The sequence below is a fragment of the Dipodomys spectabilis genome, unplaced genomic scaffold (assembly GCF_019054845.1).
Source record: "Dipodomys spectabilis isolate Male_0828 unplaced genomic scaffold, ASM1905484v1 ptg000287l, whole genome shotgun sequence".
In the NCBI taxonomy this organism is placed as follows: Eukaryota; Metazoa; Chordata; class Mammalia; order Rodentia; family Heteromyidae; genus Dipodomys; species Dipodomys spectabilis.
In genome coordinates this window covers 2,382,870-2,400,278 of record NW_024870964.1, presented here as the reverse complement: position 1 = coordinate 2,400,278, position 17,409 = coordinate 2,382,870, and positions in this window count along the sequence as shown.

Sequence of the window (17,409 nt, the reverse complement as noted above, 5' to 3'; positions counted from 1 at the left end):
TTTGTTGAGAAGTATTGCATCAATGTTCCTCAATGAAATGGGTCTATAGTTCTCTTTCTTTGGTGAGTCCCTGCCTGGTTTTGGGATGAGGGTTATGATGGCTTCATAGAATGTGTTTGGTAGTGAACTTTCTCTTTCCATTTCATTGAATAGTTGGAGGAGTATTGGTGTGAGCTCTGCTTTGAAGGCCTTGTAGAATTCTGCTGTAAAACCATCTGTTCCTGGAATTTTCTTAGCTGGGAGGTCTCTTATTTCTGTTTCTATTTCAATGCTTGATATGGGCCTGTTAAAATAGTTTAACTCATCTTGGTTTAGTTTTGGCTTGTCAATATTTGAGGGAAAAGGTCCATTACTGCCAAGTTCTCAAACTTATTAGCATAAAGTTTTGAGAAGTATTCCCTTATAATGTTCTGAATCTTGGTTGTTTCTTAAGGTGATGTTTCCATTCTCATCTCTGAGTTTATTTATTTGGGTGTGTTCTCTTCTTTTGCTGATAAGATTTGCTATGGGTCTCTCAATTTTTTGAAAGAATCAACTCTTTGTTTTGTTGATTCTCTCTATTGTTTATTGGATTCTAATTCATTTAATTCTGACTTAATTTTAATAATTTCTTTCCGTCTACTGGATTGGGGTTCATCTTGCTATTCTTTTTCAAGAAGGTTGAGATATGTCATTAAATTGTTGGTTTCAAATCTCTCCTATTTGTTGATGTAGGAGCTCAGAGCTATAAACTTGCCTCTGAGTACTGCCTTTGCTTTGTCCCAGAGGAGCTGGTAATTTGTGTGTTCATTTTTGTTGAATAGCATGAACATTTTAATTTCCTTTCTAATCTCTTCCATGACCCACTCGTGATTCAGCAGTGTGTTGTTCAGACTCCATGTGTTTCCGGATTTTCTTTGGTGGCTTTTGGTGTTGAGTTCTAATTTTAATCCCTTGTGTTCAGAGAGAATGCAAGGTATAACTTCAATGTTTCTGAATTTGGACAAGTTTGCTTTGTGGCCTAAAATGTGTTCTAGTTTAGAAAATGTTCCATGTGGTGCTGATATTAGGATTGCAACTCCCGCCTGTTTATGGGGGCCGTTTGCTTGGTAGATTTCTTTCCAGCCTTTAACATCGAAAATTTGTTTGTTTCTGTGGGCAAGATGTGACTCCTGAAGGCAGCAGATAGAAGAATCTTGTTTTTTTTTATCCAACTAGACAGTCTATGACGCTTAATTGGAGAGTTCAGTCCTTTAACGTTAAGAGAAAGGACTGAAAGGTATTTGGGAGTTCCTGCCATGTTATCCACCTTCTTGGGGGCAGCGAAAACTGGGTTCTTCCTATGGTTCTTTGTTTCTCATTTTGGGTGCAGTTTCTTGGCCTTTATTGTGGTCTTGTTGGTTTTCTATGTGTAGGACATCTTTAAGAATCTTTTGTAGGACTGCTTTGGTGGAGAAGTATTGCTTCAATTTTTCTTTGATATGGAAGGTTTTTATTAGGCCTTCAGTTATGAAGGAGAGTTTAGCTGGGTACAGTATTCTTGGTTGATAGTTGTTTGTTTTTAGGGCATGGCATATATCATTCCAGGCTCTTCTTGCTTTGATTGTCTCTGCTGAGAAATCTGAGGTGATTCTAATTGGTTTCCCTTTATAGGTGATTACCCTTTTCTCCCTGACAGCTTTAAGGATCTTTTCCTTGTTCTGAATTGATCCTGTGTGGATTATAATGTGACGGTGGGATGTCCTATTCTGGTCTGGTCTATTTGGAGTTCTAAAAGCTTCTTGTATCTGAATAGGCCTATCTTTTTGCATGTTTAGGAAGTTCTCTGCTAGGATCCTGTTAAACAAATTTCCTAGACCATTAACTTGTTTCTAGGTGCTCCTCTACAACCATTATCCTTAGATTACACCTTCTGATGGTGTCTTCCAAGTGTTGGATAGATCTATCATATTTTTGGACTTGTCTTGCATGGTTGTATGTTCTTTCTCTATAATATCTAGACTGTCTTCAATCCCTGAGATTCGATCTTCTGCATGGTCTAACCTGCTGTCAAGACTTTCTACTTTGTTTTTTATTTCTTTTCCTTCTAATTGGTCAGCTTTGATGGCTTCAAATTCTTTGTTGAAGCTTTGTTTTAGATCTTGTATGAACTTCTTTACTTCCTTAATTTGGTGTTTAGTGTTTATTCTCATATCACTTAGTTGATTGGTTATGGTTTCCTTGGACTCCCTTTCCTTCTGTTGGGTTCCACTCAGCATTCCCTTTGTGGTCTCCCTTACTTCCTCCATCTCTTTGTTAATGGATCCCATGAATTCCTTTAGTGATCTTTGTGTATTCTCATCTTGCTCTCTCAATTCCTGTATTACTCTTTGCTTAGCCTCCTCCCGCTCCCGTTCATGCCATTCCTGTAGTTCTCTTTGAGTGTTCTCAGCCTGTTCACTCCATTCCTGCCTTTTTCTTTGAGTATTCTCAATCTGTTCAAGCAAATCCTGTATCAGTTTTTGAGTAGCTTCCTCATCCTCATGATATTCCTGTATAAACCTTTGGATTGCCTCCTCTCTCCCCCTATCACACTCATACAGATTCCTTTGTAGGTTTTCAATCTTTTCCTGCATTGACCATTTGTTTGCCTCCTCTCTCTCCCTATCACGCTCATACAGAGTCCTTTGAATGTTTTCAATCTTTTCATTTATCATGTTTGCCAGCAGTGTTTGTAGACCTATTTGGGAACTGTCTTCTGGATTACTCATTATCTGTTCTTTCCCCTTATTATCATGAGTGGGAGTTGAGATAACGGGACTTGCCATTTTTCTTGTGTTTTTCCGGTTTACTCTGCACGTTTGGGATGAAAATAACACCAGTTTTGTGCTAGAACACTTTCTTAAGGCAAGCATCAACCAGTCTTAATACTCACAGTCATTAGTCTGCAGATACAATGTAGTTCAACAGATACATCTATTCAACATCAAGCAATTATATATTAATGTGCTACCAACCGTAAAGAAACATTTAGAAAATCAGAAATTATTAGGGTTAGGGAGAGATGTGGGTAAAAATAGGAATAGAGAGATATGGGAAGGCACAGGGAGAGTTACCTAAGTCCTAATAATCTCAAAGCAGGAAATAGGTTGGATAGGATGAAAGTAGAAAGAAAGAAAAAAAGAAGAAATGGAAAAGAAAAGAGACCAGAAAAAATAGAAGAGGAAAAATTAATAATATTATGTAAATTGAAAACAAACTATTCAGAGAAGAAAGTGCATATAATGAGAGAAGGGGAGGGATATAAAGGAGATGTGAAAAACAAAAATAAAAATACTTAAAATATTATAAAGGTATAAAGAAGTTGTACTGCTATTAAGGAATTTAAGTTTTGAAATGAGTAATAAATTTGTGGATTAAGTGTGTACGCAATGGGGGATAGGGTCTAATAGTCAACTCTGGGTTTATCAGGATGTGCAGAAAAATAATTAAGTCACATAAAGAAGAAAAAAGAGAAGAAAAGTTGAAAAAGATAAGAAAGGAAGAAAAAAAGTTCAGAAGTTCAGTAGAGCTAAACAAAAAAAAAGAAAGATATTTTTAGAAAAACAAAGAAAAAAAAAAAGAAAGAAAAACACACACACATGTATCCCTAAAATAAAAATTATAAGAGGAAAAAAAGTTATTAGAAAACAATCTTTTTCAAAAAAGGTAAAAATTAAAAATTTAAAAAAGTTTAAGGAAAGAAAAAAAATTTTATAAAAGTTAAAAAAAAGAAGAAGAAGAAAAAAAGTTCTTTGATTTTTTTTTGGGAGGGGTGGGCAAAATCCTGTATCTCCCTTGTGTCTGTAACCAGCCTCTTGTTGGAGACTCTGGTCTGCTTGTGGTCCTATTGCTTGGTTGGTTTCTTAAGTCAGTTTGTTCTAACAGGCAAAAAAATGCTCTGCTTTACCCAGGATTTTGCGATCCTCCTCCCAGGGTAGTTCAATGGGAGGTAGATCTGCTCTGAGTATCACAAAAGAGGGAGATGGCTTTTTCCTCAAGTTTGGAGATCCTGTGATGAGGCTAGGTTCTGGGTAGAGTTGAAGCATTTCATCAAACAGTAGCTTTTCCTGGGGGCTAGTTTGTGAGAAACTCACAGAGCCCAGCCTGGAGCCATTCTCATGGTTTCTGTTTATTGAATTTCAATTGATTGTCAAAGCTGCTAAAGTGAGGGGCAGCCTCTGGCTCTGATTACCCAGTGAAGAAACCCATTCCTAGGGCTGGCGCCTGAGTGGGGTGACTTTTCCCTGGATGTAGCTGAGTCTGGCAGGTCAGGTCAGGTTAGCTTCTTGTGACCTGCTAAATGACTGTATTGTTTTCTTCCAAGACCTGAATTGGAGCTTGCAGCTCCGCCAAGCTTTGTCGGTATCCAAGATGGAGATCTCCAGTACTGGGGGGGAAGGGTGGCCTTCCCTCCTCTGTTCCCTGAGAAGGAGTGAGCATGTCAGGCTTCTAGGTTCCTGGGTGGTCTCCGGTTTGTGAACTGCAGGATGAAGATATCTGCTCCTTGTCGGTTCTTGCTGGTGTTGAGTAGAATCTGCTCACCTGCTGCGTCTGGCTCCTTTGTCCCGCACTCTCTGTGATTCAGGTATGGGGGGTCGGCCACCGCCATCATGGCTGTCGCCGTGGCAGTGGCAGCTGCTGGCAAGAGCTCTGATCTGTCTCCTTGCCTGGATTTTCCCTCTCTGGCCTAACTCTCTGTACTGTGATGGCACACTTGGTGTGGTTCTCTGGCTTAGGACTGTTCACTGGAACTCTAAAACTGCTTTCTATGCAAGAGCTTGTTTAGCCTCCAGCTTCTCCTCCACCATCTCCCTGGAACTCCCTCAATATTGTTTGTTTCTTATACTACAATGCTCTTATTTTCATTTTCACCTGGGTAGGGGAGATAGGCCTTAGCCAGTGTTAAACCTTCTTTGGTTGAGATGGAGCCATGTGGAAGTTCTTGCCTAGTATGGCATGGAATTTAAATCTTCCTGCTCTCAGATCCCCATGGACCTGGGATGATAGACATATTCCATCACGCAGAGACAGTGGTTGGGGAACATTGCAGTTAAAACTACACTGGTCTTGAACTATTGTCCCAAATAGCTATGTTTACAGGCATATGCCTTCAAACCCTTTTTGTATTTCCTTTCACTTTGAAGTAGTGTTTGTACATATTTAGAGATACAATGATAACACCCTAGATGTTCAATATATAGAATAGTCAATACAATTAGCACGTTTATCACCTAAAACATTGAAGCTTATGTATTTTGGCAACCTCCTGACTCTGCTAGTTATTTTTTGGAATGTATTGATAATGTGTGCTAGAAGATTAGAAGTTGGTAAGGATAGACAAGTTAGACTATGTGTAGTAAATATATATTTATCTATTGCTGCTCTGAAGAACATTATCATATATTCACCATGAGAATACCACCATATATTCACCATGACAAAATGTTCCTTCAGTGTAGAATTTTCCTCCTAATCTGCCATCTTTTATCTTTTTTACATTCTCCTTATAAGTATAAATGCTTTTGTTTCTTATGTTTTGAAATTAATAAGATGGAATTAAAAAATTCGTAGAGTCTACTGAAATTCTCATTTTGTTTGATTTTGTGTTGGTGAATCATTAAGACCAAGATTTCCTGAAAGTTTTGCTAGCAGACTATATCACTAAATTGTATTGTAATTGCATGTTATTATTGGATTTTAACTTAGGGTTTTTCTGTTGCTGTTTTATGATATAGAATGTTGTGAAGCTGGACTGCAACTTGCAACCCCAATGACTCCAGTAACAATGCTTTATCACCAGGTTCTGGAGGCTCATAATTATAACTCTAGCTAATCAGGAAGTTGAGACTTGAGATTTAGTTCAACCTAAGCAGGAAAATTTATGAGCCTCTCCTCTCCAGTTCACTGCAAACAAGTGTGAAGTGGAACTGTGGCAAAGTTGGTAGAGCACTACAGTCAAGAAAAAGATGCTTCTGGATTTCATTTAGTCACTGAGTTCAATTCCTAAAACACACATATGCACAGACACACATTCTCACACATACACACACACACTCCCACACACATGTACACGCATAAAATCGCAGACAATGTTGTACCTTAAATTCTTATCCAGAGATTGGAAAACAACCCACTTATTTGTAAAGGTTTTTCCTTGATTATTTTGAAGGAGGATAGTTCATGGGACACAGACCACAAGACTTTAGTGAGAAATACTTTTAAAATGACTAGCTTATGAAAAGAACAGGAACACAGTTTTTACCTTTAAATCTTATATTCCTTCAACTATACTATTTTTAAATAATAATCATTGCATTATGAGAAGACAATGCAGCACCTCTTCCTTTCTCCCCTTCCCCTCTGTCATAAAATATAACAAAATTATCAAAAATACTCTTTTATCTTACAAGAATGTACACCTGTAAAAATGCCTGACTGTATGTGTAATGTTTGTTTTTCAATACTTGTTTGATTTTCACACCTCTAAGTACTTACCTTTTTTTTAAGATGACAGCACACAGGGGCTTCAAGAGCAAACAGAAGATTAGGAAACAAAAACCTAACAATGTCCTCGGAAATAGATGTCAAAAATAGATGTGAGAAGCACATGAAAGCCTGAGAGGGTCCTGAGAGGCAAAATGATTTGTGCAGGATGAGAGAAATAAGTGAGAAATAAGGCATGGATCTGACCTTGGAAGGGCTCTTTGAAGCTGAGGCCATGCCGGTATCTAGGCCTAGCTGAGGATGTTGGGATTTGACAATGTCCACATGTGTATAGAGTGATGTAGAAGGAGCTATTTCAGCCTCCAGTTTGTCTTTGGGATGGTCTTATGTGAGCAGGCAGCTTAGATCATTCGTCTCCAAGAGATGACACTACCTCCCTCACAATGGAATAGAATGTGGAACTCTGAGAGCCAGGTGAATGGAACTGACAGTCAGCTAAAGCCAGCTCACTTGGCCTGTGGCTCAGGAAAAAGAAAGATGTTCCTGTCTTGTTTTCAAAGTTCAAGAGACTCAGGTCTCAGTCATGGGAAGTGTGAGTGCCTCACTCGATGGTGCAGACATTGGATCAGTGCCAAACCACGAATACAATGTCTCAAGCCTTTTTATAAGAAGAAACCAAGGGAATCACAAGGCAACTCATGCCAGGTACAATTATGACAGGAAACCTATTTAATCTCATCCTAGTCCACACTAAAACCTTCTTCTTGTGTGTGTTTGTTTGTGTAGACTGAGAAAATATTTACTGTGTAGTTTTCAATCCACTCTATTACAATTACTCAATTTGAGGTGTACTCCCATTTCCATGTTTCAAAAATCCATTCCTTTTTACCACCTCAGTGTCACAATGAGTCAGACCAAACCCTGAATATGCCTTATAATATATGGAACCTAGACTCAGGTTTGCTGCAAATTCTGATAATGGACCTGGTCCCTGCCTACCAGAAAGGTGATCCCTTCCATGTTGGAAACTTACTCCACCACTATAGACAGTGGGGTACAATGGAGCAGTTGCTGGATATTTTGTTTAAAAAGTGAGTGTTCCTAAGCCAGGTGCCAGTGAATCATACCTGACATCCTAGCTACTCAGGAGGCAGAGATCTGAGGACCACAGTTTAAATCCAGCCCCAGCAGGAAAGTCCATGAGACACTTATCTCCAATAAACCACTAGAAAACTGGAAGTGGTACTGTGGCTCAAGTGGTAGAGTTCTTTCCTTGAGCTGAAGGGCTGAAGGATAGCAACCAAGCCCAGAGTTCAAGCCCCATGAGCGACAAAAAAAAAGTGAGTGTTCCTCCTTCAAACCCAGGGCTGAGACCCCCTGGCATAATATTGGAATACTTGGTAGGTCTCTGAGACTGTTTCACTGGGGTCTTATCAAAGGAGCTTGGCTTGAGAAAAAGAAGTGCACTCCCCAGCTAATTCCTTAGGACTGGTCTGCCAGAACATTTAATTTGCCTCATAAGCTAGTGGAGCCTTAGCAATTTGCTTGCTGAGCGACTAGGATTAAAGGAATGAGCCAACATCAACCCTCACCTAGAAAATCACTGTCTTGCAGGTCTTTAAAGGAATATAGACAGAAGAAAGGACGCAACTTGAACTTGAATTTGGGGCCTGAGTGCTGTCCCATTTCTAGCACTTTACCAATTGAGCCCCAGGTTCAATTCTGGCCTTTGGCTGCTTAATTGAAGATAAGTATCTTTAGAATTTTACAAAGTAGACTAGGTTCAAACTGTGATCTTCAGATCTCACCCTCCTGATTAGTAGGATTAGTGGCATGAGCCATTGTGCATTTATTTGGACAGGTGCATATAAGCATCCTCACAAAATTTCCATGAAATTGTATAGATATATCTCCACTTTTTGTCTGTCATGTTTACATTACCAAGTGGGACTTAGCCAGTCCCATGTGTGTCCTGTTAGTTCAGAAAAAGAGAAGTATAGAGTTAACTTCCTTCTCTCCCCCCATTGGTACTGATCCTTCTAGTATAACTGGGAGGAAGATACACAAGGTAAAAAGTAACTGGACGTTGTCACAAAGAGAAGTTTTGTCCTTTAAAACTTGGTATCTTTGAGGTTTCTGAATCAAAGTCAACTTTCTTCTTTGCACACCAGTTTTGATTTTCACCAGAGGATTGAGGCTTGGCACTTCAGTGGATAGCAGATTACAATCTTACCTCCAATTAAACAGTAAAAGAAGAAAGCTGAGCTGTGTTTCAAATGGTAGTGTGCTAGCATCGCATACAAAAGCTAAGGGACAGTATCTAGGTCCTGAATTCAAGCCTCAGTACTGGCTCTCATACACAAAATACTCATGACAACTCCACAGTGTATGCATATGTTAGCAAAGGATGTAGATGAATGGGATGATGACATCATTTACCTCACCTTTGGTCTCAAGAATGCTGTACAGCGTAGCTCAGTCTGTGAAAAGCCCTAGGTGAAATCTTTCCTCAAAATCGGAAGATTCATCCTCATTTCCCTCAGCACATTCACACACACAGAGAGGGCTATATTTTTCTAACAAATTTAGAAAAACATAACCATACACACATGCTTCAGAATTATGTGCCCTTGTTTAGGTTTCATAGGGAGCACAATATATCCAGGTTATGGGTCATTCTTATAATCTTAGCTGCTCAAGAGGGTCGGATCTGAGGAACACAGTTTGATGCCAACCAAAGCTAATAAATACTCATGATTCTTATCTTCAATTAAGTAGCAAAAATCCAGAGGTGGAGATGTGGTTTGAGTTGCACAGTGACAGCATTGAGTAAAATAATCTAAGCGAGAGCTCTAGGACCTCAGTTCAAGCCTGAGTACTGGCCCACTAGCATTCCAAAAGCCAAAAACGCCCAAAACACCAAATCAAAAATATGTCAAAATATTTTGTAATTTTTGAAGCAAAATCCAATGAAGCTACATAGTCTCTGGTTTGTTGAAGATTTGGTGGGGAAACCCCAAATTCAACATGTGTTTAAGTGATGTAAAGAACAAGAAACCAAATAAAATTTCCCAGTAAAAAATTTTCCTTAGTATTCACAGGGACCCCTGACAAAGGGATTTTTTCATATGCTTTTAGAAAATCAGTGTTTTTTTTTTAATCAGTAAGGGAAATAGTATAAAACTTTACTATAAATTATAGGAGACATTGGAAGCTCCAAGTGAAGTGAATTTACTACAAAGAACACAATATTACAAGTCTCTATGCCTCTGTTGAGACACTACAAACCTGTAATAGTGTGGCCTCTCAGAAAGAGAAGGGAGATGCTCAGCATCACTGGTCATAAAAGAAATGCAAATCAGTTCAGGGGATCCCATATGAGATTGTACTTGAATGTCCTAACTTGATTGAACTAGCTCCCTGAGGTAAGCCCCTCTGTGCCAGGGCTAGATCATGATGGTTATTCATTGTCCATCCATCCCATGAGTCCTTCCCCACTACCCTTTGTTAAGATAGTGAAAGGAAAATGGATAAGGAGGCGTTGGGTTTCCCACCACCCAGCACAATCCCAGGCCTCTGATTCTCACCACCCCTTATCTGGCCAGACCTTGGTTATTAAAAAAAAATGAATTCACTCTTTCTCTACTTTGCTTTGCTGGGGTGTGTCGTTTTTTTGGGGGGGGGGGCTGGTGTGCAGAGAAAAGACCCCAGACCTGACACCTTTTAGAGGACATTTGTTATTGTGACAGAGCCAAGTGATTGCTGTGAATAAGGAGAAAGCCTCCATCAAACTGACCCGGAACAATGTTCAAAGGTAGGTAGGCTGTTCAAGTATTAAACCCACCCATGTCTGCTACCCACTCACAACCATGGGGTGCAGTGCAGGTGGCCCAGCACTGGCCTTAGGGGATTATAAATGGATGGTGGCAGTCAGGTGCCGGTGGATCCCACCAGTCATCCTGGATATTTGGGAGGCTGAGGTTTGATGGTCGTGACTCAAAGCCAGCCCAGGCAGGAGAGTCTGTGAGAGACTTATCTCCCATAAGCCAACTCTCCCCCTCCAGAAAAAAAGCCAGATGTGGTGGTGTGGCTTAAGTTATATAGCCTCAGTCTATAAAGAAGCTCAGGGATGACACCAAGGCCCTGAATCCAAGCCCTAGGCCTCACAAAAAATAATAAATGAATATTGGGCACTTGTTATCTTACTACCAGAAAGGATGGATTCAGTCTTCTCTCTAGTACTTGTAGCCAAAGGTAAGGGGCTTTCCTCGATGTTCCTTTAAACCTCTCCTCTCCATTATCTCTCCAGGCTTCAGTTGCAGGATAGAATTCAGATCATCCCACTCTATGTGACCTCATGTACCCTTCCCTACCCATCTTCCTTGGGGTGGGGATCCTGGATGGACACACCACTAGGAGGATGAGGCACTGCAGAGACGGGGGTAGGTATCCCTGGAACTCATACTCTTTCTCTGTCTGTCTGTCTTTCTGTCTGTCTGTCTGTCTTTCTGTCTGTCTGTCGGGCTGTCTGTCTGTCTGTCTCTCTCTCTCTCTCACACACACACACATACACACACACACACACACACACACACACACACACACACACACTCATCTAGGCCAACTCAAACTATCCTTTTCAAAGACTCTTTATCTCCTTAGATTAACTGACCTAGGAAAGGAACTTGACCCCCTGTAAATGACTATTTTAATTAGGGCTTGCTAATTGACATGAGATAAACAGAAACTGAAAAGAAGGGCTCTGTACTCTTTATCTTGCCCATGTAATTGTAACCCCTCTGTATGACATTTTCACAATAAAAAAGAAAGCTCTGTTGCCCATTACCTTTGGCTCAGGCTCATGCTTGACATACTGGCTACTCAGTAGGGAGAGATCTGAGGATCAAAGATTAAAGCCAGCCATAAGCTGGAAAGCTGGTGAGACTCTTCTCTCCATGGAACCACCAAAAAGCCAGAAGTGGAGCTCTGGCTCAAGTGGTAGAGCAGCAGCCTTGAGCACCAAAACTCAGAGATACAGCTCCCACATACTGAGTTCAAGCCCACAAAAAATGATGGCCCATTCTTGTTGCCCCCAGACTGGGTCTCTAGTGCCCTCTCACAGAGTGTGATACAGCACCAGTCCTTGGCTAGTGTATCAGAGCCTTCAGAAATTGGTTGGTGTAAGCCAGTCCTTCTCCTTTGTGTGCTCTCAAACCACACCGGCCGGAAGGCACAATGAGACAAGGCTGGCAGCCTGCAGAATGGAGAAGATCCTCCTCTGCCAGAGCAATTGAAGCGGACTTCTTAGAGGCAACACTTGAAAGGGGATCTTGCTAAACAAGGAGGATCTGACAGGGAGCACAAAGAGCAATGATGCTGTAGATAAAGGACAACATAGCTGAGTGTGTTCATTTCCAGCCAGGAATGCTGGTAACTCGGTACAGATGTTCAAAACTGTCCCAAGACAGACCCAAAGGGTCACAGAAGAAAAGCTATCCAGGGTTGGGATTGTGTCTTAGCAGTAGTGGGTTTGCCTAGCACACAGGAAACCCTGGGTTCGATTCCTAGGTTCCACATACACAGAAAAAGCCGGAAGTGGCACCTTGGCCCAGGTGGAAGAGTAATCGCCTCAAGCAAGAGAAACTTGGGGACAGTGCCCTGGCCCCGAGCTCAAGCCCCAGGAATGTCAACATAAAACAGCACTCCAAGGGATCTTGGTGACAGGTGGATGGCTATGCCCTGTAGTTCTTAGTAGATCCATCCATGCTTTGTGTCTCCTTCTATGACAGAAAGGATCTGGACACTCCTTCTGCCCTGGGCACCCCTGGACCCAGTTATCAGCAACCCTCCCAATATCTTCCACCGGGACATGGAGCTGGCCCCAGAAATCCTCACGTACCCATTGATTGGGGCAGGCTCCAGAAGTACTATTGGGACTGATCTGCTCCGGATGACCAGGCCATCCAGAGGAGGCAGATGAGAGCTTAGAGAGGGTTACAGATGTGGAGGGGGCCCTTTAATGCCCATGGCCCTACCCAGATTCTGAGCCTCCCTTTGCTGTCCCTGAGGGAAATAGAGGAGAGTCTAGGTGGTAGTGTCTAGAGAAGGACTAGGTGGAAATTATAAAGAATGAGAAACCATAAACCATGCACTGGTGGCTCACGCCTATCATCCTGGTTAATTGGGAGCCTGAGATCCAGAGGATCTTGTTTCCCAGCCAAGGCAGGAAAGTTCCCTGAGAGTCTCCTCTCCAATCTTCAATCGGAAGTGGCGCTGTGGCTCAAATGTTAGAGCCCCGGCCTAGAGGAAAAATCATCATCAGGGACAGTACCCAAGTCCTGAGTTCAAGCCTCTCAACCAAAAAAAAAAACAAAAAAACAGAAAGACATCCCTTGCCTGCAAGAGATGGTGAATGAGTAGGGTGCGGTGGTTGGGAGACCAGGTGCTGGCCTCAGTGTACAGACATTTCTAAGAACTCCCCAGGTTTTCCCAAGTGTGAAATCACAGCAGGGTGGGGTTTGCTTTACCAAGAACTCAGAGGTCGTGGCCTGTCTTAGGCAGGAAGTGGGCGAATGGGAGCAGGGGTGGGAGTGTAGTGTCAATTATATTTTCTCCATCCATGGAATAATGGTTTTGGATGCTGGTATCAAAATCTAAAGTGAAGGGTTGCATGTGGTTGGTGGCATGACAAGTTGGGTTTCCCCTGGTTGTAGAAAAGTGGTTGAAGCCAGGTGCTACCAGTGGCTCACATATGTCATCCTAGCTACTCAGGAGGCTGAGAGCTGAGGATCGCAGTTCAAAGCCAGCTTGGGCAGGAAAGTCTGTGAGACTTTATCTCCAATGAACCACCAGAAAACTGGAAGTGGTGCTGTGGCTCCGGTGGTAGAGTGTGCACCTTCAGCTGAAGAGCTGAGGGAATGCACACAGGCCCAAAGTTCAAACCCCATGACTGACAACCAAAAATAAGGTAGCTGAGTTTTATTTGTAGCGGTGTGTACAGTAGGAAATGCCATGCTGTGTTATGAGCCATTCCAGATGTGTGAGAGGCTCTGAGTTTTCTCTACATTTGGTCTGAGGATACTAGTAACATCTTGGGGGTTGGGATGTTCAGGTTCTCAGTGACTAAGGAGGCCTTGGGATACCCCTGTGTGTTTTTGTGTGTATTTTTCTCTTATCTTTCTCTGTCCCCTTCCTGGGCACCTGTCTACCTCTTCTTGACCTTGGATGGTGCCCCTCCTCCACGGCAACCTTGCCTTTAGCCCCCTATCAGTGTCTACAATGAGTCCTAAATCGCCAGAGACCTGCATATTCCAGCTTTTCTTTGAGGCCCAAGTCCAGCTGTCCATATCTTTGTATACCTCCAGGGGATTCTGGGTCATCAGGGCTGGCTGGCATAGGTTCTCCTCTTGCCTCTGGAGGGGTGGCACTCATTCATGAGATGTCCTGTCCTTTTCCTCAGCTGGGCCTCGTGCTGCATGTCCTTCTCAGCAGGCTGGCAGTGGAGTGGGGATAGGATGGTTGCCAGTGGCTCTGGAGAACTTGAGCTTGATAGCTGACTGAAGGCTGCCCAAACAAGGAGGATCTGGGGCTACATGGAGGTGAGGCCTAGGTGGCTTGTAAGTATCCGTTGTTGTCTAGGAAATGTCAATGTACCTTATCGCAGGCAAGTCTATCTTCTGGCCCCAGCTGGGCCCCTCAGGCCCTTCTAGACAATTCCAGATGCCCAAAATACAGAGGCACAGACTTTAGATTCCAAGGCCAGGGAAATGGGGGATGAGAGACTGGTATGTCCAGTACCTCAATGTTTTGGGGCATTAGCCTTGACCTGGCTATTCCCCCCTGTGTAAGTTCACTTTTTAACGCAGTACTGGCCACACACCAGCCAATTGTGGCAGTGATGTGGAAGTGGCAGGAACTGAAGTGAGATATAGGATGACCAAAATCTGAATTTATTGCCTGTAGGGGTTGGGATGGCAAAGGGTGTTTATTAAAACAAAAACAAAAACATCTCAGAGCTGGAACTTAGGGCCTAGGCACTGTCCCTGAGCTAACACTCTACCACTTGAATCACAGTTCACTTTTTATCTGTTTTAGTAGTTTAGTGGAGAGAAGAGTCTCGCAGACTTTCCTACCTGGACTGGCTTCAAGCTGCCCCCCTAAGAGCTCAGCCTTTTTAGTAGCTGGGATTGCTGGTATGAGCCATTGATTTGTCCTAAGGATATTGATGTGTGCATGTGCACAGGCCCGTGTGTGTATGTGTGTGTTCCGGGGCTTGAACTCAGAGCCTAGGTGGTATCCTTTAGCTTGTTTGCACAAGGTTGGTGCTGAACCACTTGAACTAGGGTAGCTCCGCTTGCCAGCATTTTGGTGATTCATTGAAGATTAGAGTCTGCCCAGGCTAGCTTTGAATCTTGTAGATCCTCAGTTGTCAGCCTTGAGTAGCTGGGATTACAGGCATGAGCCACTAGCACCCAGCTGCAAGGATAACTTTTCATCCTCTCTTCTGTTCCAACAGTTGTCTATTTGCCCTGGCATAGATCTCTGAACTCCATATCAGCTCCCAGCAGCCCCTGAGTGTGCAGAGAACATAAAGCCCAAACCTGATCCCATTTCTTTGTCCACAGGGGAGGGTATGTTTCTTCTGACACCTGAGGTAGGAAGTATAGCTGTACATGGGTGCTCGGCTGGGAGAGAGAGGTACTATGTTTTAGCAAAGAAGGAAAATGTGGCAAGATGCTAATAGGTCATTCTCTCATATTCCTAACTCTTCAGGAGGCTGAGTTCTGAGGATTGCCATTCAGAGGCATCCCAGCTAGAAAAGACTGTGAGACATTCTTCTGCAAATAACCACCCTAAATCTGGAAGAAAAGCTGTGGCTCAAATGGTAGAGTGCTAGCCCTGAATGAAAAAATTCAGGGACATAGCCCAGGCCCTGAGTTCAAGCCCTAGTACCAAGAGGCATGCACACACACACACACACACACACACACACACACACACACACACACACACATCACACAGAGGAAGGTGGTAATGATGAGCTGATCTACAACTGTGGACAGTCCTAAGGCATAGTCAGAGAAAACTCTGAAGGCAGATCAAGTGGTTTCTCCCTAAGTCCTTCTTGGGCTGAGGTTTCTGGGCCATGACAGTAAGTTCCATGGAACCTGCCCCTCCATCCGAGCACGGGGCCACAGGACCAAGGGAAGGACACTAGGGATGCTCCTTTGTAGTTGGCCCATGATACAGACCTTCATCTGCCCCCTGAGCACTGGTGAGAAAAGCAGGGCTCCGAGCCCTGGGACTCCAGAGATAGCGACTGCTACAAGCAGCACCCAGCCAGCTGTGGATTCCTGAGCCTACAAGTCTTTCATGAACCCAACTCAACACTCACCCAAGGTGTGCCTGACAGATTCTCACTCTTGTGATACCCGTGTGAGTGGGTGTTAAATGGTGTGCCATTTTGCAGCTCCTGCCCCTCCTAGCCCAGAATCATGGTCTGAGACATCGATTTAATACTCAGATAGACACTGCATCCATGCTTTGATGACATTCTGATGACCCGACCAATGACCTCCGTGCCCCAAAGATCAACCCTTTTCTGGTACTGTGGCCTGCTCTGTAGGCAAAGGCCTCCAAAGAGGCTGCTCTCAAGACTTGTAGCACACCTAGACATTGGGAGACCCTCAGAGGCCCACTTGAAAATACCCTGCCTAGAGCCACAGAGTGTGGTCCAGGCAGGCCAAGTGTTGGTCATGGGGCTTGAACTCTGTTCCTGGGCGCTGTGCCCCATATCTTCAGCTTACCACTTGAGCCACAGCATCACTTCTGGTTTTCTGGAGGTTCCTTGGAGATCAGAGTCTCCTGGACTTTCGTGCCCGGGCTGGCTTTGAACTACGATCCTCACATCTCAGCCTCCTGAAGAGCTAGGAAGAGAGCCACCAGTGCTCGGCTGATCTAGCCTTTCACCACAGTGGACTAGGAGCTCCTGAAAACTTTTCTTTATTTTTTAAGTGCCAGTACGGGGGCTTGAACTCAGGGGTCTGGGCTCTGGTCTCTTAACTTTTTCCCTCAAGGCTGGCACTCTATCAATTGAACCACATCTCCATTTCTGGCTTTTGGTAGTTCATCATCAAGTAGAATCTCATTAACTTTCCTCGGCTGAGCTGGCTTGACCCACGATCTCTGATCTCAGTCTACTGAGTAGCTAGGATTTACAGAGGTTGAGCCACTGGTGGCTTTGGGCTAGAAGTTTTCTTAAGCAAGCTTTCTTCCCTGCGTTTGCCCTGACTCCTCCATGCCAAGGAGGCCTGAGGGTCCAGAGCTGTGGAAAATAGGCTTCCAGCCACAGGAAATGCCTGGGGTCCATGGTGAAAAGACAAGCTAATCCTCCCCTGCGCCCCATTCTGGGACCCCATCCTCTGCCCTACCTGTGACTCAAGGACAAACCTTGACTCAGCCTTGAATATTCTTCCAGACTTTTCTGAAGCCACAGAACCTTCATTCCACCCACACCATCTGATCTACACCACACTTCAGGACCTTTGCCCATGCTGTACTTTCTGCCTGAAGCTCTCTATCCTGTTCCACATCTTAGAACTCCTGTGGAATTTTGGTACTGGTTATATCACCTCCTGGAGCAAGTCTTTCCTTCCCTTCTCCCTCTTTTTTAAAATATTGAGTTGTTAGAGATGGAATTTGTGAAGGCTGACTGGAAAATGCTCTATGTTGGTATGTGTGTGTGTGTGTGTGTGTGTGTGTGTGTGTGTGTGTGTGCACGCGCGCACGCGCTCGTGCGTGCGTATGCATGTGTGTTCCAGTCCTGGGTTTGAATTCATGGTCTAGATGGTTTCTTATCTCTGAGCTTTTGTGCTCAAGGCTAGCGCTCTTCTACTTGAACCACAGCTCTACTTCTGGCTTTTTGGTTGTTTAATTAGAGAAGTGTCTCATATAGACTTTCCTGCT